The 22,452-nt window shown below is 41.0% G+C and overlaps 1 pseudogene; it reads left to right on the forward strand.

Annotated features, from left to right (window-relative positions):
- The first annotated feature begins 14,787 nt into the window (after nucleotides 1-14,787).
- LOC142422661 (checkpoint protein HUS1-like) lies at nucleotides 14,788-19,905 on the forward strand (annotated as a pseudogene).
- The last annotated feature ends 2,547 nt before the right edge of the window (nucleotides 19,906-22,452 follow it).

Here is a 22,452-nt window from a genome sequence, read left to right on the forward strand (position 1 = left end):
ACATTTGGATTATGTATGTATATGTGCATCTTTATATAATCGTAGGGCTCTGTTCGTTCCCGGACATCCCAGTGGTGAAGGAGGTCAGTTCAGAGGAGCTGTTCAGAAGGAGTGATCTGTGTTCCTGGCTGCTCAGAAAGAGGCAGATGTGACAGTCCAGGCAGAAGCCCCTGTCCCTCAAACCCCCACATTTGGAAGAGAGTCACTGGGCAGGAGGCTGGTGGAAATGTGCCAAAGAGACAGGAGGAAGGGAGGTCCTGATGACTAGTTCCCTGATTTTAAATATGCATTTCTACACTCATGGATAGATTGAGGGACTAAACCTCAATAAATGCTCTTTGCCATCCCCTCCCCACCCCGCATTAGGTCAATTAGTCCTGCAAATTGAGGATCTATCATTCAACTGCTTCTGCACACATCATCCAATTTGACTCTCTGAGCAATAGAAAACAGCAAACAAAAGGGGGATCATTCTCCACATCTGGAGCATGGAATATATATATGAATCATCAGCCAAAATTTTTTGTGATTCTGTTTTTTAAAATAACCATTTTAAACATAGTGTTCAGAACAAATGTAATCCCCAAAAGTAATATTTTTCTATACACACCAAAGCAAAGTGAGAAGGCTAGCTCATTCTTGTGGAAAATGATGTGAATTTAGCTAGTTGGCAGTTTTCTAAACATGTAAGAAGTCAAGTCAAGGTATTATCCCTTTTTAATATGTAAAATGAAAACAAAAGTCAACCCAGTCAATGCATGTTCAAAATCTCTAGCAGTTAAATTTTAAAGGTAAAATTGCATTTTACCCTTTCTACAAACAAGTGATCAAATACCCCAAAAAGTATACATAAAATCTATTTTATAATAGCATATTATCAACAATAATAAATGTATCTGTGGCTATTCTTGTGATTTTTTCTACTTATCTGCACACTGCCCCTTTCTACCCTACACACAGGAGATAATATCAGACACAACACACACATAAAATATACCCTGTCAATGGCATTGAGTTTTGTTTTGAGGCAAAATTTTAACTCCCAAAGAAGCTAGTTGGGAGGGGTGTGTGTGTCAATAATATGATGTGCACTTATTTATTTACAAACCAACAGAGGGAAAATATCTTGACTATCTTTAGGCAGTACATGCCTAAGTGGGTCTAACAAAGATAGTGACAATTGTTGGCAGAGACTGAGAGAGGGAGGACATTTTATCCTGGGAGCCCTCTCTAGTTTAGTGGGCTATTGACAATAGCCTGCTAAAAAATGTATCTGAAGGCTTCACTTTAAGCAAAGTAAAGGGTGGGGAAGCTTTTTTACTGCCAAAGGCCATTTGGATATTTATACCATCATTTGCTGACCATACTGGTCAAACATTTAATTAACTCACCCCTCATGTGAGCTCTGCAGGTGTACTGGTTACACATTGGGCTGTTGAAATCAACAGCCACTCCTGGGGGAAAGACGGGGCTTTCTACTCTGGCAAAGAGTTATAGTCTCCCAGAGGGGCCGTTGTGCCCTGTCCTATAGGGTGGCAATGCATCGGCATCCACAGGATGACAGTGAGGTTTTTGTTTTGTTTTCTTTATAATGTGATAGCTGGAACTTTCTCTTTAGTGAGTCATGTGATGTTAGCTGGTATTGATTATTTTGAAGGTCTGGTACACCAAACATTGCCCACACCTGGCTTAAAGATTAGAGACTTTCAATAGAACCTGTATTACCCAGATCAGACAGAATGGTTTGTGGATTTGCAATTGTCTGCTTCTGAAATGTGGATTGAGGAAAGAGAAAACTGAGAAATTTGAGCAGGGGGTAGGTGGAGTGGGGGTCACAACACAATGTTTTGTTGAGTGAAGCCACTCCAAATGGGGAAAACTGAATTATACTCCTCACTAGCCTCATTCTGGTCATGATGCTACTTTTGCACACTTTTGCACCCATTGGGCTCTCTGAGGAATGCTCTGGTATGAATTTGGGATAAGGGTTTAATCTCTTTTGCTGAGGCTCAGTGAAGTTATATGACTTATTTAATACATACTACTCAAACATTTAAACAGTTTTACTATTCTGAAACTCTTTTTGAAGTTAAGAAATATGGAAAGTACCCTTGACTGGTGATTACCTCAGTCCTTAGTTTTACGTTGTAGCTTTGGATATGTCACTTTATAATCTGAATTGCATGCCTCCCTAAACAAAGTCCAAGGTGGAGATTCGAGTCTAAGTAGATGTTTAAGATGATCTCATGATGCAACACAGAGGGGAAGCAGAGAAGAGAAACTGGAAAGGAAAAACTAAATTATCAAGCCTGTGACTCCTTTATGTGCTTGATGATTAGAATTTAATGCTAGAAGAACTCTAAGAGGCAATATAGACTCCCTACCTGAGGGGGAAAGGAATTATATTATCCTAGTCTTGTTAGTAACTGGTGGAGAACAGCTGAGGGTGAGCTGTGTCCCACAACAGCAGAGCCGATTCTGGCCACCACAGAATGTACTTTGGCGAACAGTCACAAGTGCTGTCAGTTGGTCGACGGGTTATTATTCCTAGAAATGGCAAATGCCACTGTAAATGTTTTCCCGAAGTGGCGAGACTATCTCAGCCCACACGCTATTCTGCAATATGACCTTATCAACTCTCCATCAAAGGACCCCTGGTGTCACAGAGACGTTAAGTGCTTGGAGGCTAACCTAAAAGGTTAGCAGCTTGAACCCACTAGGTGCTCTGTGGGAAAAACACAGTTTCGGGAAACCTATAGAACAAGTCCTTCTATCCTCTAGCTTGCTGTGAGGACAGATTGACTATTGGTTTTGCTTGCATCCAAGAGGCCCCGGGAGTGCTGCGTCCAGTAGGGCACAGTGGAAATGACACTGTACTAGCTGCAAGCATAGATCATAACTGGCCTGGAAACCTCCACTTCCTGTTTCTTGAGGTGCTTTCTCCTGAGATGGTCCTTCACAGAACCCACCTGCAATGCTAAGATATACGGAGAGGACACACGTAGGCACTCTGGCTACCACCCGTCCCAGATGAGCTCCCAGCTCAGGGCCAGCATCAGCCAGTGTTCGTGGCAATGACTCAAGCTTTTTAAAAAAAATCATTTTATTGGGGGCTCGTACAACTCTTATCACAATCCATACACGCATCCTTTGTGTCAAGCACATTGGTACATTTGTTGCCATCATCATTCTCAAAACATTTGCTTTCTACTTGAGCACTTGGTATCAGCTCCTCATTTTTCCCCCTCCCTCCCTGCTTCCCTCCTCCTTCATGAACCCCTGATAATTTATAAATTATTATTATTTTGTCATATCTTATACTGTCTGATGTCTCCCTTCACCCACTTTTCTATTGTCCATCCTCCAGGGAAGAGGTTATACGTAGATCCTTGTAATCGGTTCCCCCTTTCCACCCCACCCTCCTTCTACCCAGTATAGCCACTCTCAGCACTGGTCCTGAAGGGATATCTGTCCTGGCTTCCCTGTGTTTCCAGTTACTATCTGTACCAGTGTACATCCTCTGGTCTAGCCATTTTTGTAAGGTAGAATTGGGATCATGATAGTGGGAGGTGGGGTGGGGAGGAAGCATTTAGGGACTAGAGGAAAGTTGTATGTTTCATCATTGCTACACTGCAACCTGATTGGCTTGTCTCCTCCCCGAAACCCTTCTGTACCGGAATGTCCAGTTGCCTACAGATGGATCATGGGTCCCCAATCTGTACTCCCCCTCATTCACAATGATTTGATTTTTTTTCCTTTGATGCCTGATACCTGATCCTTTTGACACCTCATGATTACACAGGCAGACAGTGGCCAACCAAAATCTAACTGTAATCACATAAAGAACACCAATGAAGAATCAGTCAGCTGAGTCTAGTCTAAAGAGCCAGAAGAAATTAAACACAACAACAATGTTTCTCATGAATCTATAGATAATAAGAATTGGTCCTTACACCATCTACTAAACTCAGCTTTTCAGAACCTCCATTCTATCATCTCTACACTGAATACTTGTCTGAGACTGACCTTTACGTCTTTTCAAACTTCCTCATTCTTAAGTTTCCAATACTCCAATACTCAGATAAGGAAATGGAATACTTTTGCTATCATGAAATTTATAGTATGTATTTTGTTAGTACTAAAAATAAAAATATGAGGAAAAAAGAAATAGGATATAATGGATGGATTACTAATTTTTTTTTAATTATGGGACCTGAATGGTCATGTTATTAATGGAAATAATTATCAGGATATGGTGCAGGACCGTGCAGTCTTTTGTTCTGCATAGGCTCACCATGGCTGGGAACTGTCTGGGTGGCACAACAAAAACAATATGTTTCAAAGGATCACAAAATAGTGCTTGATACTTCTCTTCTACTCGAAATTATGGCTACCCGCCACCGCCACTCCCCAGGCTGTGAGCTCAATGCAGCCAACAGCGCGGAGAGCTCCACAGTGAGGTTCTCCTCTTGTCTGGGATTCTGTCCCCTTTAGGGCGTCAGCCTGGAGAAATCGCTGCTCCTGGCAGGGGCGCAACTGGCGGCCGCAGGCTCGCCAAAGCTAGAGCGCTTTAAAACGTTCTTGGTTTGCTTTGTGAGTGGAAATCACACACCAAAAAGGGATTCAGGAGAGACCCTAGTACCCTAGTTCTAATTTCAGGACTCCACCTCCCCGTTTCCTTCACCTTACCTTCCAATTTTCTGGTCTGGTAGCAGGAACTCCGGATGGGTGAGTCCTATTGGGTCGCCATTTTCCCCGGTCTCCAATAATGCTTGATATTTTACCTAGATTTAAAAAAAAAACTTTGCATCATTTTTTTAAAAGATCATTTTACTAAGAATTTTTATAGCTCTTATAACAATCCATACATCAATTAGATCAAGCATATTTGTACATATGTTGCCATCATTATTTTCTAAGCATTTACGTTCTGTTTGTACCCTTGGTTATCAGCTCTGCTTTTTGTCCCTGCCTCTCCCTTACCCTTTTGACCCCTTGATAACTTATAAATTATTATTATTTTCATATATTACACCAACTGCTGTCTCCCTTCCTCCATGGTTTCTGTATCCAAAGACTTCTCCTTCCATCTAAACCAAAAAAAGTAAACAACTGCCATGCAGTGGATTCCAACTGATAATAACCCTGCAGAACAGACAAGAACTGCCATAGGATTTTGAAGGCTTCAGTCTATAGAGGTCGACTAGCACCTATTTCTCCACGAGCAGGTGGAGGGTTCCAACTGCCAACCTTTTGGTTAGCAGCTGAGCACTTACCCCACGCAGCCAACCAACCTTCTTCCTAAACCCCACAGAGACCATTAAGCTCTAGTGCTTCGACCCTATTCTTGGTGCAGAGGGACAGTTTAGCAGAGTTTCCTTTGGGGCAGGAATAGATTACTGTCACCCTGTAGTAAGTCTTCAAATCAGTGTTAGTTCTCCCATTTTTTTTTAAGTTCAACCTTTTCATTTCTAGAGTTCTTCTGAGTGGTGCAAATGTTACTGCACTCAACTACTCAAAGCATGGAAATTGGAGGTCAAGTTAGAGCAGCAGTTCTCAACCGCCAGATTCATAACACTAGTGAAATAATAGTGATGAAGTAGCAACAGAAATAATTTTATGGTTGGGGGGGGGTGGTCACCACAACATGAGAAACGATATTAAAGGATCGCAGGATTAGTAAGGTTGAGAACCTCTGACTGACCTAGAGAAACTTCAAATGAAGTGTCTAGTGATCTACTTGTGATAGTTACATAATTTCATGCATACTTGAAAAGTAAGTGTAGGGGTGGGATCTAGCCTTTCAATCAGGTCACAGCCACGCTGATACCAGCCAGAGCCCTGGAGCTGGAGAAGCCATGTGGAGACCCACACCAGCACTGAGATGCTTCCACCGCCACTGGATCCACAAAATTTTCCATCCACAGGCCTGTGATCTTCCTGCATTGGGCATCATTGCATGTGTTGTGTGAATCTGAAGAGAAATGTATAGATTTGTATCAGACATATGGGCTAATATTGGATTTATGGACTTGATCTGGACTGGGCTGGGATGTTGTCTTAATATACAATTACTCTTTGATATAAAGCTCTTTCTTATAAACATATGAGTGTTTCTGGATTTGTTTCTCTAGTCAACCTAGACTAATACACAAGACAAGACTGAAAGGGCATGACTCATATAACATGACTCATGACTGTGGTCCCCAGTACTGCCCATCAAGGACACACCAGGCAAACTCGTGGAGTAGAGTGGTGGTAATCTACTTTACAGTGCACGCTACGTGAGGGCAAGATTATCTACATCCTTGGTTAATGATCAGAAGAAATTCAATGGAGGCTTATTCTATGTAGGAACTCTGCAAATGGATTCAGGGCAGTCACTATCATCCAAAGCCTGCTGCAAACCAAGGTGCTCAGAATTTAAATTCTCATACAACTTTCAGTAACCAAGGATGTCTTATTTGCACATCAAAGATTGTTAGAGTCTTTCTCCAATCCTGATGCTGCCTACTTCATACAGTCAGTTTCTCAGATGATTTGTTTAGCATATAGATTGAATAGTTATACTTCAAGGCTAATTTCCACTTCCAGTACACCTCTCTTGATTTGAAACCATGCAGTACCCCTTGCTCTGCTTGAATGACTGCCTCTTAGCTCCAGTATCCAGGTTCCATATGCGCACAGCTAAGTGCTTTTGAAATGTTCAGTCTTTGAAATGTTATCCAGAGTTTGTTATGATTCACAGTCAAATGTCTTGGCATGGTGACAAATAAACATCTTTTGTATATTCTCTGCTTCAAATAATAGTCATCTGACATCAGCAATGATATCTCTCCTTCCATGATCATTTCTGGATCTTACTTGAATTTCTGACAGCTCCCTGTCAATGTTCAACTGCAACCATTTTTTAATTACCATCAGCAACATTTACTTGTATGCAATATTGAAGACATTTTCAATACTTCAACATTTTCAAACCTTTCTTTTGACATTTTACCTTTCTTTGGAGTGGACATAAATATGGATCTCTTCCAGTTGATTAGCAAGGTAATTTTCTTCCAAATTTCTTGGCAAGGGAGTGCTTCCAGCACTGTATTAGCTTGTTGAAAATTTTCAGTTAGCTTTCCATTAATTTCTGAAGTCTTATTTTTCACTAATGCTTTTAGTGCTGTTTGGGCTTCTTCCTTCAGTACCATTGGTTCTTGATCTTATGCTACCTCTTAAAGTGGTTGAATACATCAATCAGTTATTTTAGATACAGTCACTCTGTGCATCCCTTCCATCCTCTTTTTTGCTTATGTTGAACCGTATGTACAGTCTTCTTATGTACAATCAAAACCTTGTGGGATTTGGTTTATTGGTTTGGAGATTTGGGGTCTTCTTTCGTGGTACACCCCAGCCAATTTTCTGAATACTGGGTGGAGTTCTTCCATGATACCTCCTAGTTTATTGCTTAATATCTGAGGTTTTAAGAGCTTAAAAAAGACCCTTCAACACACAACAATTGGTCTCTGCTCACCTGGAGTCAGGAATAGGAGCATATAGAATGTGTGACTAATTGCTTCCATAAAGAACTATTTTTTCTCATGAAATCAGAACTGGACGTTGCCCATTATTGGTTATTTTGATCCATAGAAGATTGCTGCGTGAAATGGAGGAAAGGCAGAACGGAATTTCAAATTCTCACAGAGCTCAGCCACTTTGTAGCCATAGGGCTGGAGACATTCCTAAAACCCTATATTATAATCGTTTTTATAAATACAACAACATACAAATAAACATCTTTCTTATACTCTCTGCTTCAAATAATATTCATTTGACATCAGCAATAGAATGTTATAGCATAACAGTGATATTATGCAAATGAGGGGGGAACAACTCAGAAAAGTAAGGTGAGAGCACGCAATTGAAAGAATAGACTCTGCTTTCTTTTGGATTGAGGTGTTTTTGTTTTGAAGTTGTTGTTTTCTGTATGATTTTCTTTATATGGAATCTTGGTTGGTGAATCTATAGAGATAGTAACTATATTAATAGTTCCTTAGGGTTATGGCAAGAGAGGTTGTGGGGAAATAGGGAGCTAATGATAATAAGGACAAGAATGAAGACATTTTGTAAATGATTGTGGTGATGACTGCACAACTTCTCTGTATTAAAATTATTATTTACATGGTATGTGAATTATAATTTAATAAAACTGTAAAAACGACTAAAATATGTTACCTCTTTATAAAAAATAAAGAAAACTTTATGGGGACAATGTTTCAACTCATTTTCAGAAAGAATGAGATAATATTGAAGATGAAATCTACAACTTCAGACTATCCACATCAATTTTCAAGGAATCAATTTTGGTCATGACCTAATTGAAGAGAACCCACAATTAACAGCATAAAAAAGAGTCAACATAATAGGTATCCCAATTGGTTCATCTTATATAATACTGACTGAAAATTTTGTGCTAAGAAAACTTGCAACTTGATAGAGGCAAAACTCTTGCAACCAGACAAGAGCAGAATTTTCTCTTTTTTTAAATTATATAAATCATTTTATGGAGACTCTTGCAGCTCTTATCACAATCCATACACACATGCATTGTGTCAAGTACATTTGTACATATGTTGCCATCATCATTTTCAAAACATTTTTTCTACTTGAGCCCTTGGTATCAGCTCCTCATATTTTCCTCCCTCTCCCACCCTCTCTCCCTCATGAACCCTAGATAAGTTATATATATATATATATATATATATATATATATATATATATATATATATATATATATTCATGTCTTACACCAGCTGCTGTCTCCCTTCACCCATTTTTCTATTGTCTGTCCCCCTGGGAGGGGATCATCTGCAGATCATTGTGATTGGTTCCCCCTTACTCCCCCCACCTCCCCCTTACCCTCCTGGTATCACGACTCTCATTATTGGTCCTGAGAAGTTTATCCGTCCTGAATTTCCTGTGTTTCCAACTATTATCTGTACCAGTGTACATCCTCTGGTCTAGTCAGATTTGTAAGGTAGAATTGGGATCATGATAGTGAGGGGCTGGAGGGGAGGAAGCATTAAAGAACTAGAGGAGTGTTGGATGTTTCATCAGTGCTACACTGCACCCTGACTGGCTCATCTCCTCTCTGAGACCCTTCTGTAAGGGGATGTTCAGTTGCCTATAGATGGGCTTTGGGTCTCCTGTCCACACTCCCCCTCATTCACATTGATATGATTTTTTGTTCTATGATGCCTGATACCTATCAACACCTTGAGTGTTTCTTCCATGTGGGCTTTGTTACTTCGCAGCTAGATGGCCTCTTGTTTATCTTTAAGCCTTAAGACCCCAGAAGAGTAGAATTTTCTAAGGAAATTTTAAACAAGTAGAATTGAGAACCAGAAGAATTTCTTCAAAGAATTATAACAGGAAATGAAACATACCTTTACCATTGTGATCCTGAAGACAAAGTACAGTCAAAGCAATGGCTACTAAGAGATGAAAGTGGTCCAGTCAAAGCAAAAGTGGTCCAGTCAGAGCAAACAGCATGGCAACAATTTTTTAATCTTTTTATTAGGGGCACATACAACTCTTATCACAATCCATACAAATATCAGTTGTGTGAAGCACATTTGTACATTCATTGCCCTCATCATTCTCAAAACAGCCACTCTCCATCCAAGCCCCTGGCATCAGCTCCTCATTTTTACCTCTCCCTCCCCACTCCCCCTCCCTCATGAACCCTTGATAATTTACAAATTATTATTTTGTCATATCTTGCTCTGTCCCATGTCTCCCTTCCCCCACTTTTCTGTTGTCTATCTGCCAAGGAGGAGGTTATATGGAGATTGCTGTAATCAGTTCCCCCTTTCCAACCCATCTTCCCTCTACCCTCCTAGTATTGCCACTCACACCACTGATCCTGAAGGGATCATCCACCCTGGATTCCCTGTGTTGCCAGTTCCTATCTGTACCAGTGTAAATCCTCTGGTCTAGCCAGAGTTGCAAGGGAGAATTCGGACCATGATAGTGCGGGGTGAGGAAGCATTTAGGAACTAAAGGAAAGTTGTATTTTTCACTATAGCTACATCGCACCCTGACTGGTTCATCTTCTCCCTGAGACCCCTCTGCCAGGGGATCTCCAGTGGCCTGCAAATGGTCTTTGTGTCTCCACTCTGCACTCCCCCCCTCATTCACTATGGTAAAATTTTTTGTTCTGGTGATGCCTGATACCTGATCCCTTTGACACCATGTGATCGCACAGGCTGGTATGCTTCTTCCATGTGGGCTTTGTTGCTTCTGCGCTAGATGGCAGCTTGTTTACCTTCAAACCTTTTAGAACCCAGATGCTATATCGTTTGATAGCTGGGCACTATCAGCTTTCTTCATCACATTTGCTTATGCATCTGCTTTGTCTTCTGTAATTGTGTCGGGAAGGTGAGCATCATAGAATGCCAATTTAATAGAAGAAAATATTCTTGCATTGAGGGAGTACTTGAGTGTAGGCCCAATGCCCGTCTCCCTTAATACTAAACCTATAAACATATGCACATAGATCTATTTCCCCATCTTGATATATAAATGGATTTACATATGTACATGTCTTTATTTAGACCTCTATAAGTGCCCTTAGCCTCCTAGCTCTTTCCTCTATTTCCTTTGACTTTCCTCTTGTTCCACTATCATGCTCAGTCTTCATTTGGGTTTCAGTAATTCCTCTTTGTTACATTACCCTTGATCATGCCCTACCAGGCCTCCTACACGCTCCTCACCATCAACTTGGATCACTTGTTCACTTGTCCCTGGTTTCTTAACACCACTACCTTTCCCCCCACTTTCCCCTCTCCAATGTCCCCTCGGAACTGTCGGTCCCGTTGTTTTCTCCTCCAGATTGTTCATCCAGCCTATCTTATTTAGACAGACCTGCAGAAATAACAACATGCACAAAAACAAGACAGAACAAAACCAAGCAACAATATACAACAACAACAAACCAATGACAACAAAAAAATACACACAAGAAGAAAGAAAAGCTTGTAATTAGTTCAAGGATTGTTTGTTGGCCTTTAGGAGTGTTTTTCAGTCCAGTCTGTTGGGGGCACCAAGCCCTGGCCCCAAAGTCTACCTTTGGCATTCCCTTGGGACCTCGCTGCTCCATTCCCTTGCTGTTCTGTTGCACCCCTTGAGTGTTTTGCACGGCAACAGTTTTTGCGGATGTTGAAGGCATTTACTTGTTGGTGTCCTGGAGGACTTATTATGAGTATTCTGTGATAAAAAATAGACAAACAACAATCCTTCTGCTCATTCTTCTTGTCCCACAGGGTAATTTTATGAGCAGACCCGTGGGAAATCATTGGGCATCCACCATAATGTCGTGATTTGACACTTTATGACTTCTTTCCGTGCCCCAATTTAAAAAATGTTCGAAGTTCACTTTCTTCTTTTAATAATGTTAAAAAGGTTGCATCAACATGGTTAATTCCCAGCCCTCTCAGTTGCTTAGAGATGGACTAAATGGCTGATATCATTACTTTAAAAAGTATCTTATCATTTGATCTCCATTTGACCCATTTTAAAGTTGTTTCAATTTTTAATATTTTCTGCTGTCTTTTCTATTAAGGTTTATTTTTTATTTTGTCTTTTTTCTTGTTGTTTTATATGATTTTCTATATATGAAATCCAGGATAGGTAAATATAGAGAGACATAACTGGATTAATAATTACCTGGGGCATGGCAGGGGAGGTTGGGGTGAAATGGGGAGCTAACAACGAGTTTGAGAAAAAAGAAAATATTCTGAAATTAAGTATTATGATTGCACAAATATTCTTAATATGATTAAGAATGATTAAGTTGTGTGATATGTTGTGTGAATTATATTCCAGTAAATTTATATTTTAAAGCATCTCAAGCTTATTGGCAGCTATGTTGATAAAATTTACTTTTTAATTTAAAATTTTTAAAGAATATAATCAATGTCACTGAATTGTTGTACATATAGAACAGTTTAATTGTCTTATTTTTCTGTATATATTTTAATAAGAACACAACAAAAAATTAAAAATTAAAACTTCAAGAGACCAGAATCACTAGGGGATTTCATTTAACCTTCTTGTTGGTGTAGGTGCCATCAAGTTGGTGTCAACTCACAGTGACCCTCTGTATGTACAACTGAATGAAATACCGGGTAGCACATCATCTGCACAATTGTTATGTCTGAGCCCATTGTTGCAGCCACGGTGACAATCCCTCTCATTGAGGGCCTTCCTCTTTTATGCCGATGCTCCACGTTACGAAGCATGATGTCCTTCTTCAGGAACTGGTTTCTCCTGATACCAAGTCCAAAGGACATGAGAGGAAGTCTCATCCACCATTCTTGCCTCTGCTTACCATTAGTGTACTCCATGTCCTCATCTGGAAAAGTGGAAATGAGATATATAGGGGGCTAGGCACAAAGTAAAGCTCAATCGATACTAGCTATTTGGGGATAATTATTAGTGGACAGGTGTGCATTTCTAATCAATAAAAATGAACCTGCTGCCATTCTTTTAATGACTTTATTTTGCTTATGCACCTGCTTTGTCTTCAGCAATCATTTCGGGAAGTTGAGCATCATGGAATGGCAGTTTAGTGTTCTTGCATTGAGGGAGTACTTGAGTGGAGACCCAATGTCCATCTGCAACCTTAATACTAAAACCATAAATATATGCACATAGATCTAGTTCCCCATCATCATATATAAATATATTTACATATGCACATTCCTGTAATTAGACCTCTATAAATGCCATTTGCTTCCTAGCTCTTTCCTCTATTTCCTTTAATCTTCCTCTTGTCCCACTATCAGGCTTAGCCTTCATTTGGGTTTCAGTAATTCCACTCAGTTACATTGCCCTTGATCAAGTCCTACCAGGCTTCTTGCACCCTCCTCACCACTGATTTTGGATCACTTGTTGTTCCTTTGTCCCTGGGTTGTTTCCCCCCGCCCTATTTCCTTTCTTCCGCCTCTCCTTCTCTCATATCCCCCAGAACCATTGGTCCCGTTCTTTTCATCTCTGAATTATTTATCCCACCTCTCTTATCTAGATAGACATGCAGATATACATTAATAAGTGCAAAAACCAGGCAAAGCCAAATAAACCAACAAAGGAAGTCAAAACCAGTTAAAAAACAGTAACAACAGCAGCAAAAAAAAAACAACCACAAAATAACAGTAACAAAAAGAAAGCCACTGACAAAAATGAGAAGCCTATAAATAGTTCAAGGGCGTTTGTTGGCCGTTATGAATATTTTGCAGTCTGGTCTGATGGGGTGCCACACTCAGTCTCCAAAGTCTATTTTTGGTATTCCCGGAGATTTCATGCCCTGCTGCTCTGCTACCTGCCCTCAGTGCCTCGCCCCAGAGTGATGGGGCCAGACCATACACTATTGCCTCACGGTGTCTCCAGTGCTGTCCCGTGCGTCGCCATGGTTCAGTGAGGGACACCGTGTGCCGTGGTGGGGCCGGCCCTACTGTCCTCCCCGTGCGTTGTCTGCTCTTAGCAGGAACATCGTCCTTGGGGCTTGGTGGGTCAGCATGTCCTCCCATCCCTCTCCATCCCTTTACGTTTCCCCCGTGTGCTCCAATCCGATGCGCCCCCTCTCTCCAAGCTGTAGCCCCAGTGCTGTCGTCTGAAGGGCATTCTTCTGGGGTGGTGGGGTGGCGGTGTCCACATAGTCGGGATTGGGGCCGGCTGCGCAGCTCTCTCTGATGGTTCCCTAGTACATGCCGGTATGTTGTATTCACGTCTTGGCACATCAGGTTGAAGCCTGGTCTCTCTCTCTCCTTCTCCTTTGGAGATATAAACAATACTTTCCCCTTGGCAACCCTCCTTTTAAAGATGAGCAAAACCAGGCCTTCAAAATGTTAATGTGCTCAAAGTAGATGTGAATATGAGCCAGGATTTGAGCTCAGTTCTTCTGGTTATAAACCACAAATACTTGAAAACGATGATATTCCTGAAGCGTGGTAGGCTGGGATCTCTACAAACAGATGGAAACTTAATCAGAAGTTATGGTTTTCCAACTGAATGTCATCTAGTGCCTATCAGTGATGCGATCAGGTGACCTGACTCTGACCCTGAGTGAGAAACGGACGACGGCAGGGTTGATAAAGAATAGACAGGGAGATTAAGAAAGGATTTTGAAAGATAGAGAAAAATCATGAGAAGCATAACGTGGACCTGAAGCTCTGAAAATTCTTCTGACCTTCCTGAAGGGGTGGTGCTAGCTTATGCTTATTAAGAGCTTACCACTAGGTATGATTCTGGAATTAAGTGCACCACATGGCTTAACCTATGTGCTTCTCTTGACAATACTGAGACTTTTATCTTACCTTCTCAAGCTGCCCTTTAAAATCGCTGGTTAGGTCTTTGATGTCAGCTTTTCTTCCATTTGCTTTAGGTATTCTATGTTCAAAAGGAACTTTCAGAATCTTTCCTTACATCCATTCTGGTCTTTTCTTTCCTGCCTTCTTAAGGAGCTTTTGTTTTCTTCATATATAATGTGCTTAATGTCACCCCACAACTTACCTTATTTTCAGTCATTAAGGTTCTCTTGATATTTATCAAGCTGAAAGAAATGAAAAAAAATCAAATCGGGAGTTGAAATACTGAAGGCTTCTATAGGAAAATAGTGAATGATGCAGGTAGCATCAAGAGAAAATAGAAGGAATACACAGTCACTGCGCCAAAAGGAAGTGGTTGACATCCAACCACTTCAAGAGACAATATGATGAAGAACTACAATGTGATGACAATATGAGACAATATGATGACAAGAGACAATATGATGAAGAACTACAATGTAATGACAATATGAGACAATATGATGACAAAAGACAATATGATGAAGAACTACAATGTGATGACAATATGAGACAATATGATGACAAGAGACAATATGATGAAGAACTACAATGTGATGACAATATGAGACAATATGATGACAAGAGACAATATGATGAAGAACTACAATGTGATGACAATATGAGACAATATGATGACAAGAGACAATATGATGAAGAACTACAATGTGATGACAATATGAGACAATATGATGACAAGAGACAATATGATGAAGAACTACAAGTACTTAAGGAAAAAGTCCAAGCTGCCCTGAAGGCATTGATGAAAAACAACACACACACACACACACACACACACCATCCCCGCCAGGGAATGACAAACAACCAAATGAGATGTTTCAATAAATGGATACAAGATTGGAAGCAGCCACACATGTATGCAACCAAAATTGGAAAACAACTATCTGGCCAACCAATTGGCAGAGACCCACTGACACACTGACTGGAAGAGACTTATGTCTGTGCCCATATCAACGAAAGCTAACTCAACAGATTGCAGAAATTGTTGAAGTACAACATTGAAATCACCACTCACTCACTGTCATCGATTTGATTCTGACGATAATTCAAAAACAGGTTCAACAGTACATGTCAGGGAGCTGCCAGAAATTTAAACCTGGTTGAGAGGGCTTAGAATGAAGAATATTGTTGCTGACACAAGGTGAATATGGGCTGAAAGCACAGAGTATCAGAAAGATGTTTACCTGTGTTTTATTGACCATACAAAGATATTGGACTGTGTGGATCACAACAAATTATTCTATGAACGACATAGGAAGACTGGTAATCCCAGATCACTCGATTGTGTTCATTTGGAACACAAGAGGCAGTGGTTCAAACAAAACAAGGGAGAATTCATGGCCTAAAATCAGAAAACGTCTGCTGGACCCTTGTGTCCTCTCAGCATAATAGCAGTCAGCTGGGTTTTCTAGAGAAGCCAAACCCAGGCACTTATATACGCACATAAAGGGAGAAGTTCATATCAGGAAAGGAATTTGTACCAAGAGTGTGGCTTACAGAGTGGCTCCGTTCCGTAGGTCAATTGCTGGACTGAAAGCTTTTTCTGATTCAAGCAGTGCTGGGCTGAAGTGCCCACAGGCAAGAAGCAGAAGGGCAAGATCAGGCAGTGGTGGCAACTGTGTTGGCAGCAACTGTGTTGGCAACAGCTGCAGTGAGGGTAGCTGTGGTGATGTCAGCGGTGGTGACATTTCAGGCTATCCCTGAAGTTGTTGTTGCTAGGTGCCATCGAGTCAGGTCTAAGTCATAGCGACCCTCTACCCAGCAGAACAGAACACTGCCTTGTCTTGTGTTAGCCTGACAATTGTGGGTAACTTGGAGCCCATTGTTACTGCCACGATTTCAATCCATATTGTTGAAGGTTTTCCTCTTTTTGCTTTCCTTCTAGTTTACTAAGCATATGATGCCCTTCTCCAGGGACTGGTCACTCCTGATATAATGTCCAAAGTATGTAAGATTAAGTCTCACTATCCTTGCCGCTAAGGAAGAGTCTGGCCATTCATCTTCCAAGACAGACTTGTTTGTCCTTTTGGTACTTCATGGTACTTTCAATATTCTTCTCCAGCAGCACAATTCAAATGCACCAATTCCTTTTCTTTCTTCTCTATTCAATGTCCAATGTTCACATGCTTATGGGGCAATGAAAAATACCTTGGCTTGTGTCAGGAACACCTTAGTCCTTGAAGTAATATTCTTGCTTTTCTTTCTTTTTAAAAAAATCATTTTATTGGGGGTTCATACAATTCTTATCACAATCCATCCATCCATACATACATTGTATCAAGCACATATGTACATTTGTTGCCATCATCATTCTCAAAAATTTGCCTTCTACTTGAGCCCTTAATATCGGCTCCTCATTTCCCCCTCCCTCCCCATTCCCCCTCCTTTATGAACGCTTCATAATTCATAAATTATTATTATTTTGTCATATGTTACACTGTTTGATGTCTCCCCCCTGCCTTCTTTTCTGCTGTCCATCCTCCAGGGAGGAGGCTATACATAGATTCTTGTAATCAGTTCCCCCCTTTCCAACCCACATTCCCTCCACCCTCTAGGCATCACCACTCTCACCACTGGTCCTGAAGGGTCCTCTATCCTGGATTCCCTGTGTTTCCAGTTACTATCTGTACCAATGTACATCCTCTGGTCTAGCCAGATTTGTAAGGTAGAATTGGGATCATGATAGAGGGGGGGGGGGGAAGCATTTAGGAATTAGAGGAAAGTTGTATGTTTCATCATTGCTACCCTGCACCCTGACTGGCTCATCTCCTCCCCACAACCCTTCAGTAAGGGGGTGTCCAGTTGCCTACCAATGGACTGTGCGTCTCCACTCTGCACTCACCACATTTACAATATGATTCTTTTTTAACGTTCTTGCTTCTCAACACTCTAAAGAAGTCCTGTGCAGCAGATTTACCCAATACAGCTTGTCGTTTGAACTCGATGGTTGCTTCCATGAGCATCAATTGCAGATCCCAAAAGACAGACCTACAATCTGACAACTTTAAACTTTTCTCCATTTGTAGTAATGTTACCTATCGGTCCAGTTGTAAGGACTGCCAGTTCAATTGGACTAGTTATGTGCCTCCAGGTGGGAGTATTCCTCCCTTTGGAACAAGGACTTCTAAACTTAAAGAGCATGGAGTCACCAAGTCAGGAAGCAAAAATGATGCTGCTAATGGGTCACTAGGAGTGATCATGTGTGATGCCACTCCCATTAATACCCATTGTTTCCTGGAACCACGGATCCTAGCTATTAGAGACACAGCACCATACAACATATATTAGTCACTGGTTCAGAGAATAGTCAGCCTCCTGGAGAACATTGCCCCACCCTGCAAGGGGGTGCCGTGTACCTTGCTCCATAATTGTGTCTTCAGAAGGCCATTCCATTGTTCTTTCAAGCTTGCGGTGTATAGTTGCCGTTTGTGTTGGTGAAAAAAGGCTGTGTAATGAATAAGTCATTGGTCTTTCAAAGTTCTAGTATTCAATCCCCAGTTTCACTTCTATTTCCAACTACTGTCCCTTTCTCTTCATTTCCAACTTTGGTATTCCAATCACCAATAATTATCAATGTATTTTGATTGCATGTTTGGTCAATTTTTGAGTGAGGTTGTTGGTATAAGTCTCCAATTTCTTCATTAGCTTTTGTGGTTGGTGCATATACTTGAATTAATAGCTGTATTGGCTGACTTTCCTTGAGAGCAGATAGATATAATCCTATCACAGACTTGCTGTACTTTGATTTTGAATGTACTTTTGTACAATGAATTCAATGTCATTCTTGATTGTGTTATTCCTGGAATAGTAATTCAAATGATACCCTAATTCAAAATGCCCAATACAAGTCTACTTCAGCTTACTAATGCCTAAGATATCAGTCTTTATGTATTACCTTACATCTCTATGACTTCCAATTTTCCTAGAATCATATTTCACACATTCTAAGTTCTGATTATTAGGAGATTTTTGCAACTGTTTCTTCTACCTTGAGTCATATGCCATCGACAAATAAAGATCCCAAAGGCTTCATTCCCAAAGAATTTATTTTATCCACATCACCATGGTCTCCTCTACTCTGAGAAAGCAGCTCCTCCTCAGTCACACCTGGAGTGCCCTCTGACCCATTGGGCTCATCCTCCAGCACTCTCTCTGACCATGTTCTGCTTCCATTCGTTCGGCCTCCAGTATCTGACAATGTCTGGAAGACTGCATAGGATTTTCAGAGGCTCCTTTCTCTGAAGTGGGGAACTGAGACCTTCTTTGTTGTCTATTCTTTGTCTGGAAGCTCCACTGAAATCTGTTCATGTTGAATGATCCTGCTGGCATTTGAAATACTAGTACAATAGCTTCCAGCATCACAGCAACCAAGAAGCCACCAGTGTGAGGCAAACTGACAAAGAAGTGGTGGTGCAGGAAAGTAAGTGGTTTAAAAGGGGTGCTGGCAAGAAGAGCGATAAAAGGGAAAAAAAGTGTTCATAAGAATGGACTAAGGGATTTGTTAGCCTTGAAGTTGTGGGCTAATATCATGGACACAGCCTGTCTGAACAACTTCACATGAGAACTTCAATGAATTTCAAATGGAAAGTATTTCAGCAGGAAACAATGAGATTTATGTAGAACTGGCACAAGAAAATTTATCTCATGCCTTGAAAACCTCAGAGAATGCCAGAAGTTTGAAAATCACACTGACATAAGAATTTCCCCTGCCTTGCAGTCTCTATAGAAGTGTTGTCTGTACCAAGCAGTAGTCACATTTTGACACATGACATCCCATAAAAGTTATTAGTAGAAAGTTGTGGAAGGATTTACAGTAAACTATAGTACCAGAATCTAATGTTAACATTTACTTACCAGTGTTGAAGACTATGAAAGTGTTAAGGAAAAAATGAAAAATATTAGCAATTACCTTTATGGATTACAACTCGGTGCAATGAAAACAAAAGTCTTCACAACTGGGCCAATAGGTAACGTCATAATAAAGGAAAGAAAAATTAAAGATGTCAAGAATTTTGTCCTGCTTTGATCCACAATCAATGTTCATGGCAGCAGCAGTTACGAGATCAAACAATGTCTAGCATTGGGTAAATCTGTTGCATACGACTTCTTTAAAGTGTTGAAGAGCAAGAGTGTTGCTCTGAGGACTAAGATTATTGAAGTAAACCTAACTGGAGAATTGAACTTTTCTATTGCTATTGAAGTAGAAAACTTCAGTTCAAGATTAGTGTGTGGTACAACTCATTTTAAAGATCTCAAAATGCCCCCATTAGCCTCAGAAGCTGCTTCTCCAAGTAGAAACCTGGAAGAAATGCCTTTAGTATGCACAGATATTAAGAAGCTCCTACAGTTTCTGGCTGGACAATAAGTAAACCCTACAAAGGCCTTGTACAATGTTGTGAATAACTGGATTGCTTGCTTTGATTTGCTTCAAGATGTGTCCCCTCAGGATCTCATTCTGATATTGTCTCAACACCAATCTTTCCAGACTTAGTAGCTCAACAATACTTGTCATAATGAGAAAAGGTTATAGGTTCATGTTTTCTAAGTGATTGGCCTATGTGCTCAGAGTAGCATAAAATATACACACTTTATTATTTCCCCTTCTATAAAATTCTAAAGATCAAGTTAATGAAATACAGCTGGATAAGCACATTATTTCACAAAATGTTTTTATTCTCATATCTGTTTTGTTTTTCTTTATGATACTGACAAGAAAATTTGGAACTTATTTACCCAGACTTTACATATTCCTTTTTGCGGGGAAAAAGGAAAAAAAAAAGACATGGGTAGCAGAGAAACAAGGCACTAACCCACCCAAGGGGAGAGTATTGTTTATATCTTCAAAGGGAAAGAGAGACCAGACTTCAAAGCAGTTGTCCAAAACATGAATGCAACATACCAGCATGAAGTATGGAACCAATAGAGTTCTGAGGGGGCAGCCCAATCCCAACCACATGGACGGCCCTCCCTCCCCGCAGAAGAATTCACTTCAGAGGACGGCACTGAAGCTACAGCTCAGGGAGAGGGACATGTCTGATCAGAGCACGCAGGAGCAAATGAAGGGAAAGGAAGAGAGAGTGGAACACACCCTGGTCCACCAAGTCCTAAGAATGATAGTCCTGCTCAGAGCAGCCAAAGCACAGGGAGGACCATAGGGTTGGCCCCATTATGAGACACGACATCCTTCACTGACCCATAGCACTAAGAGGAATAACACTGAAGACACAGTGCAGGAACTGCGTCCTGACCCCACCACCCTGAGGCAAAACACTAAGGCTGTGCAACTGAACAGCAAGGGGAACAAACAACAAAATCCCCAGGGAATACCAAAAAAATAGACTTGAGGGCCAGGGTGTGGCAACCCATCAAACTCAACAATTGTTTTCTTTTGTTGCTTTGTTTTGCTCTTTTTTTGTGTGAATATTATTATCTCTGCAGGTCTATCAAGCTAAGAAAGGCAGGATAAACAATCTGGAGGATAAAACAATGGACTGGTGGTCTGGCAGGACATGGGAGGAGAAAGGAAGTGGGTGTTGACAAAACCAGGGACAAGGGAACAAGTGATCCAAAATCGATGGCTAGGAGGGTGGGGCTTGATCAAGGGCAATAGAGCCGAGAGGAATTACTGAAAGGCTGAACATGATAGTGGCACAAGAGGAAAGTAAAAGGAAATAGAGGAAAGAACTAGGAGGCAAAGGGCATTTATAGAAGTCTAAATACAGGTATGTACATATGTGAATATATATGAAGATGGGGAAATAACTCTATGTGCATATATTTATAGGTTTAGTATTAAGGTAGCAGGTGGACATTGAGCCTCTATTCAAGTACTCCCTCAATGCAAGAACACTTTGTTCTATTAAACTGGCATTCCATAATGCTCACCTTCCTGAAATGATTGCTGAAGACAAAGCGGGTGCATAAGCAAATGTGCTGAAGAAAGCTGATGGTGCCCAGCTATCAAAGGATATAGCATCTGGGGTCTTAAAGGCTTGAAGGCAAACAAGTGACCATCTAGTTGAGAAGCAACAAAGTCCACATGGAAGAAACACACCAGCCTGTATGATCACGAGGTGTTGAAGGGATCTGGTATCAAGCATCAAAGAACAAAAAATCCTATCATTGTAAATGAGGGAGAATGAAGAGTGCGGACCCAAAACCCATCTGTAGGCAACTGGACATCCCTTTATAGAAGGGTCACAGAGAGGAGATGAGACATTCAGGGTGCAGTATTGCACTATAAAACATACAACTTTCCTCTGGTTCTTTAATGCTCCACCTCCCACCCACCCCACAATCATGATCCCAATTCTACCTTACAAATCCGCCTAGACCAAATGATGTTCACTGGTAGAGATAAGAACTGGAAACACAGAGAATCCAGGACAGATAAACCCCTCAGGACCAATAATGAGATTAGCGATATCAGGAGGGAAAGAGGAAGGTGGGGGACAAAGAGATGTTAGACAGTATAAGACATGACAAAATAATAATAATTTATAAATTATCAAGGGTTCATGATGGAGGGGAAAAATGAGGAGCTGATACCAAGGGTGTGTTAGTCTGGGTACAGTATAGAAACAAATCCACAGAAACCCATATGTATAAGAGAGAGTTTTATATAAAGAGTATGTGCACATCAAGAAAACATCCCAACCCAGTGCTGCCCAAGCCCACAAGTCCAACATTAGCCCATATGTCCAACACCAATCCAAAAAGTCCTCCTCTATCTCACAAAACAAACGCAGTGATACCGACTGCAGGAGGAAAGCCAAATCAGTGAACGTATAAGCATCTCAGGGGTCTCCACATGACTGCTCCAGCACCCAGGGCTGCTTCGGGGCAGGTCCATGTGGCTTCTCGTTGGGGATGTCTTACAGGAAGTGAGCCTTGCCAGCTGAAGCAGGGAACTAGCTAAGGCAGCTGCAGCCTGTCCGACCATCAGAGAGCAAGAGATCCGAGAACTAGAAAGGCAAAGCTCACCAAGCCATTTATCTCTCCGTCCTTCAACTAATCCAACATGTGTTTATCAGCCAGG

Source organism: Tenrec ecaudatus, chromosome 12 (assembly GCF_050624435.1).
Source record: "Tenrec ecaudatus isolate mTenEca1 chromosome 12, mTenEca1.hap1, whole genome shotgun sequence".
Classification (NCBI taxonomy): domain Eukaryota; kingdom Metazoa; phylum Chordata; class Mammalia; order Afrosoricida; family Tenrecidae; genus Tenrec; species Tenrec ecaudatus.